This window comes from Mauremys mutica, chromosome 5 (genome assembly GCF_020497125.1).
Source record: "Mauremys mutica isolate MM-2020 ecotype Southern chromosome 5, ASM2049712v1, whole genome shotgun sequence".
NCBI classification, from domain to species: Eukaryota; Metazoa; Chordata; order Testudines; family Geoemydidae; genus Mauremys; species Mauremys mutica.
This window is the reverse complement of record NC_059076.1, coordinates 71,422,237-71,428,781: the sequence shown is the minus strand read 5'-3', so window position 1 is coordinate 71,428,781 and position 6,545 is coordinate 71,422,237. Positions and strand designations below refer to the sequence as shown.

The 6,545-nt window shown below is 41.7% G+C and overlaps 1 long non-coding RNA gene across 1 annotated transcript in view; it reads right to left on the bottom strand.

Annotated features, from left to right (window-relative positions):
* The window catches only part of LOC123371984, a 93,863-nt gene extending 89,960 nt beyond the window's left edge, over positions 1-3,903 (bottom strand). Inside the window, exon 1 of the long non-coding RNA XR_006580032.1 lies at positions 3,859-3,903. This is a non-coding gene — a long non-coding RNA (uncharacterized LOC123371984). The remainder of the gene's footprint in view (positions 1-3,858) is intronic.
* Positions 3,904-6,545: the final 2,642 nt, after the last annotated feature.

Sequence of the window (6,545 nt, the reverse complement as noted above, 5' to 3'; positions counted from 1 at the left end):
AATACATTTTATTTGAAGGAAGACTCCTATGTCCCCTGAAATGTGGCTATATATGGTGCTGAACTATATACTCCTTTAAGTATACTTTTCCTGAACTACAAACTTCATTTTCATAGAAATAGGATATGGCTAATCATATATTAATAGTGGAACAATTATTGACTATTTTGGCCAAATTTTTCAAAACTGGTGTGTCTAAAATGTGGACTTAGAAATCCATGTGTATGCACTTCAGTACAAGGGATCTGGTGTTCAGCATTGCTGAGCACCCACAAATCCCCTCCTTACAATGAAAGACAACAGAAAGAACTGAGATCTGTCATGGAACTGATTGTTGTTAATTTGCTATAAGGTCTGGGTACAAACAGTTCTAAATAACATTGTGTCCAAATACCTTTAAAACAAACATGGTATCAAGAATGTTGTTAATGCTGCTGACAGGTAGTATTGATATTTATTTTGATGCACCAATTTGTTTGCACAAACATGAGCGGAAGTATTCTCTAGTGTGATGACGGGCAAGTCATTTAAGATCCTCATAACTAAATCACCCAAGGTAGTATGGCCTAATGGATAGAGCATTGGACTAGGAGTTGAGAGACGTGGGTTCTATTTCAAACTTTGCTGTTGATAGACCTTTAGAATGTTCCTTCCTCTCTCTGAGCTCCATTTTCCCCCATCTGCAAAGGGATAATGATGCTGACCTTCTTTGCAAAGTTCTGAGATCTGCTGATGAAAAGTGCTATATAAGAGCTAGATATTATCTGTAAAATGAATATTAAAAAAATCACACACTTACCTACCTCAGAAGAGTGTTGGGAGGCTGAGTTTTGCACCATATGCCTTAAAGAAGGATTTGCAGACATGGCATAACAGGAAAATGAATAAGAATTACTTAAAGACATATACATTGTGTCTTCTGGGCTTCTTCCACCATTAGAAACTTTAGCTTTATTCAAAGAAAGGATAACTTTCTCCCTCATCCTCCTCTTAATTTCTGAAGTTCTATGCTATGTTTGATACATCAGAGTTTGTTGCTGTGGAAATCATTGTACTGTCAGAAATTGAGCATTGTTTGGGATTTCCCTACAGAATTAAACAGGAATTAGTAGATTTAAATAGAGTGGTAACACTTTAAAAATGCTGTATCTGCATGGAACTAAATACAAAGACAACCTCAGATAAATGAATCCCAAAGGCTAACTTTAGAGCTTTAAAAGCTGTGTTCTTAATTGAAAAGCCATATTGGAGCTAAAAATCAAGGGCTGATCCTGTCTCACTGAAGTCACTGGGAGTTTTGTTATTGACTGAGTTTTAAAACTAACTTTCATCTTTATAAAAGGAAATTCAAACCAGAACTTGTGAGCTGATGTGATGGGATTTCCTGGCTCCTGGCACACTAGCAGACATGGGCAGCATAGCACTGAATTAGATCCTTTAGTACTTGAATGCCCACATGAAGGGTCAAGCACATGTCAAGACGTGTATGAATAAGTAGTAAGAGAAATGGGTAGGTAACAGGTTTTCCACAGAAAGTCAGAAACACTTTGAAGAAGGTAATTTTGCCTGTTACTGTAAGGAAAAAGCAGACCTGGAAGTGAATGCAAGGGGAGCAGTCAAAAGTGGTTATATCACCTCACGTCAAGTGATCCACTCAGAAAATACTGGGGTTGAGTCAGTTCTGCCAGAAAGCAGGAGCTACCACGTTCAACAAAAATGGGGGAAATCCTGGAATGTTTGGAGTTTGTTTTCCATAATGTCCCACAGTTCAGATGTTTATCCCAACCTACAGAGCAGTGGTCAACTGGTCAATCGCGATCAACCAGTCGATCCTGGAGACTCTCCCAGTCTATCACGATCTCCAGTGGTGCAGCGGGGCTGCCACTAAGGCAGGGTCCCTGCCTGCCCCAGCCCTATTCCACTCCCAGAAACAACCAGCACATCCCTGCGGGCCTGGGGAATGGGGGGCAGGGGTCTCTGAGTGCTGCTCCTGCCTGCAAGCACTGTCCCCACAGCGCCCATTGTCTGGGAATGGGGAAATGTGGGCGCAGTGCCTGCAGAGATGGGGGCAGCGCGCAGAGCCACATTTCCGACGAAGTGGGCATTCACCCATGAAAGCTCATGCTGCAAAACGTCTGTTAGTCTATAAGGTGCCACAGGAATCTTTGCTGTTATTTCCCCCCCAGGGGCTGCAGGGGTACATTGGCCCCTTCCGGGAGCAGCATGGGGCCAGGGCCACCCAAGGTAAGTGCCACCCCCTTCAACGGACAGCATTAAGACCAGAAGTACAGCAGGCCCAGCTATGCTGGACCAGCATCTCTCTTCCACCACGCAACCTGCAGCCTCCCAGAGCCAGCACCCCATGACCCCTCCTGCACCCCAACATTCTGCCCCAGCCCATATCCCTCTCCTGCCCCCAAACTCCTTCCCAGAGCTTGCACCCCTCATCCCCTCCTGCACCCTAACCCCCTCCCCCAGGCTCAGCATGGAGCCCGCACCCCCTTCCAAACTGCAGTGCCCTGACCCAGCCTGGTGAAAGTGAGTGTGGATGCGGGAGAATGAACAACGGAGGGGGACGGTGCAGTGAATGGAGTGGAGCTTTGTGGAAGGAGCAGGGTAGATCCTGGGTTGCCCTTAAATTCAAAAAGTGATCTTGGGTGTAAAACAGGTGGGAGACCACTGCTATAGAGGTTCAAAGCAACCACCATGCCCCTCTGTCCCTACCTAAAGCAATCCCACTGTCCTTGAAAAACTACTGCAAATACCCTCCCCACCAACAACCCCCAGCACTGGTAGCTGGCACATCTCCACTGGAAAGGCTCAGTGCTATTAAAGCATGTTCTGAGGCAAGGTGGCAGGACCTCAACAACTCTGAATCCATTCCCCTCAATCTCAACACATCCCTCCAAGGCTAAACAGGGTGAAAATAGGCCCACATAGTAGTCAGTATGCTACCAGAAGTCCAATCCCCTAGATAGAGCATTATAAGTGAAGACTGTTACTGGTTGTGTTTTCAATTATTTCCTTTGTCTCCAACAAGTACAAATTGATAGTAAAGAGATAAAGTGCATTAAAAATTCCTTAAATGTCCAAAACAAAGTAATCAGGGTTTTGAATATATATTATGTATGACTATCAAATAATTTTATCCTCCATCAGTTCAAATCTCTCAAAAAAAATCTGCTAGGCATGGCCCAAAAGATATTTTGTTCCCTAAATTCAGTGCTAATGTCTTTCTTAATCCTCTTCTATATGTCAGTCCATTAATCACTGGTAAATTCCTGCTCGAGTGAAGATACACAGAATAATCCCTCAATATCAAAACTCTGCTAATAAATATGGCTAGAAATAGACAAACTTGTTTTGTGTAGTTTCAAATCCTGAAACATTTTTAGTTGGAAAGTTTAACTAAAACTGAAATATTGATTGACACTTAGTCAGGGGAGAGAATAAAAAATGAAGCAGGTGGAATGAAAAACAAAGTCTGTACATAAAGCAGAGGAGAAGGTAAGAATGTGTAAGCAGGGCTGAAGGAGCTCTCCCCTGACAGCTAGTAATGAGATGGGGCAGGGAAAGGCTTCAGGACCAGACTGTATTTACATGATCACACCCACTCTTCCTAGGTACAAGCAGACAGAGCTGTGTGACCAATTGTGGCTGACACTGGGTTACAAATCACTTTAGTATTGAATGCAGTGGTGATGAAATGTTATCATCCTTATAGTATGAGTAAAGGGCAGTAGAACTGTGCTAGCCTATCCTGATTGAAGTGGCCCAAGCACATACTGCTTCCTATAATCGTTGCTGCTGCTCTTCCCTGGGCCACTTCCCAGCTAGCCCCTTCCACTTCAGCCTTACCTCAGAGATGAAGATCTCAACTCCTTTTCTTCCTCACCCTTCTGGTCCCAGCCAGCAACTGAGGTGCTCAGGCCCTGAAGCTCCTTTTAACTGGGACTGCTGCACTTTGATTGGCTGCTTCCCTGCAACCTCTCTAGGCTGGCTTGGAAGACCCACCTTTACTGCTCTTTTTCTGGGCCGGGGTGTGAGGGCGGGCTGCCACCAGCAGAGGACCTCAAAGGGCCCAGTACACCCATCACAATGCTATATATAGTTTACAGCCAGACCATTTGTGCCAGCCTAACTTTTGGAGCTAGGGATAGAAAAAACAATCACAGGTTTCTCTTTAACTAGAAAAGTATTTATTTAAATATAAAATCACCCTTGAGGGAAGAATTGGGTTTAAAATTGCTTGTAAATAGATCAGCTAACTCCAACTAGTCTTGCAAAGCTAAAAAACTGTAGACTCAGATTCTATGATGTTCACTCATCCCTACTGATAATTGTCCAGTCCCTTCCTACTGTCTTCATGGACTAAAAAAAGAAAATAAACTAAGAGGAATTGTAGACATTTAAGACACATGGACAAATTTTGTTCTTGGTCAGCTTGGTGTAAATCTGGAATGACCCCAAGAGACTTTCAAGTAATTAATCTGTCAATCATCCAATCTGCCTGTCTAGGTAGGAATTTACAATGTGTTCATCACTGTCCTTTCTGAGTGCCTAAGAATGTATATCTATGTAACCAGGAACAGAATTTGATTCAAAGTCCATTAATATCAAACACATTTCAACAGGACTATTTTTAAACTTAATTATTCTAATTTCTATAAGGTATGTGCACATTTAGTCTGTGTCCTTGCACTACTAGCTTCTAGCACATACACTGACTCCTATCACGGCTGTCTTTTAACATTTTATCTTTTAGCGGCCCTATCCAAAGCCTGTTGAAGTCAACGGTGATGTGGAAGAAAATGCAGTCTTCACTCTTAGACTGTTTGCAGCAAGTCAGAGGCAGTGTTTATTCTCAGGCAATTGCAAGGGGGAGAGTGTGCACAGACAGGGATTCCCCCTCCCGAGGCAGGTCTCCACCAGATACACAATTAGGGCAAGCATTTATACCTTTTGTTGCATACAATAATGATCAACAGCCGCATCTTGTTTAGACATATTCCTTCCTGATATCTTACTTTTCTCAATAGTTCCTGCTACAGTCTGCGTTCCATTCTTATCTAACACAAGGTCAAACAGCATCTTTTACAGTTTTCCCACTTGCTTCCCACTTACCCAGGCCCTGCCTTAAAGTCTTGTGTTATTAGAGTTAGAGTTATCTTGACTCTTGCTCTATTCTATTGAAAACGAAGATGTCTGCATCCAAATTCCCTTGATACCTTTTTCCACTTCCACAGTGGTTTAAATCAGGCCTTTTCTCCTTTCCTGCCACTTTCAGATAGCATTGTTTCAGTTTAACAAACTAAAACAGCACCTATATTTCGCATGGGGGCATTTAAAAAAAAAACATTTTAGAAAGTTGAGCTGTGGACCTAAGGAGATGAAGAAAGGGAGGAGAGAGATGGTAAAGGAAAATGGGCAACCTTGAATGACTGAGTATGTGAAAAAAACAACATTGTCCCTTCAGCACTAAGAAGGAAAAGAGCACATACCAAACAGTAATGCTAGAGGCTACTTACAGCAAAACTTTTATAAAACTGATAAGCATTATAATGTGAGAAGAATTCACATTTATAACCCATTGTTTGCCATTTTCCCATGTTATATTGTTACTTAAAAATTGATTTGGCTTGTGGGTATTTAGAAGGTTTTATGAGGATTGCTTATCTTTTAGACATTTAGCTACTGACTTGTATGCATATTGGAAATGTGGGGAGAAGGAGGGGGAAATCAGACAAACCTTTCCAAGTAATTAGTTATGCATAAGATAAGGATAAGTTGTTTTCTACAGCTGCACACTGAAACTCTTTTTTGATTTGGGATTCAAATTAACTCATAAATATTGAAATTATAAGCTTAAGGAAATGGTGTTTTTAGATGCATGGCCTATTTTAAAGAATTAGTCCAATGGAGAAATTGCAGCAATACTATTGCCATTCTACTATGGCAGGACTTCTGTTATTCTAATAGCATCTTGACCATATTAATAAAAAAGCCCATATTATGTACGGTATTGCCTTAAGCCTATTACTGTATATTTCACAAAAGCTCATTGTTATAAATGTTTTCCTATATGTTGTCTCTTGTGTTAAGAACATAAGAATGGCCATACTGGGTCAGACCAAAGGTCCGTCCAGCCCAGTATCCTATCTGCCGACAGTGCCAATGCCAGGTGCCCCAGAGGGAGTGAACCTCAAGGTAATGATCAAGTGATCATTATTTATTTATTTATTTATTTTTATTTATCTCTCTCCTGCCATCCATCTCCACCCTCTGACAACATTCCTTACCCATCCTGGCTAATAGCCATTAATGGACTTAACCTCCATTAATTTATCTAGTTCTCTTTTAAACCTTGTTATAGTCCTAGCCTTCACAACCTTCTCAGGCAACGAGTTCCACAGGTTGACTGTGTGCTGTGTGAAGCACATCTTTTTATTTGTTTTAAACCTGCTTCCCATTAATTTCATTTGGTGGCCCCTAGTTCTTATATTATGGAAACAAGTAAATAACTTTGCCTTATTCACTTTCTCCAC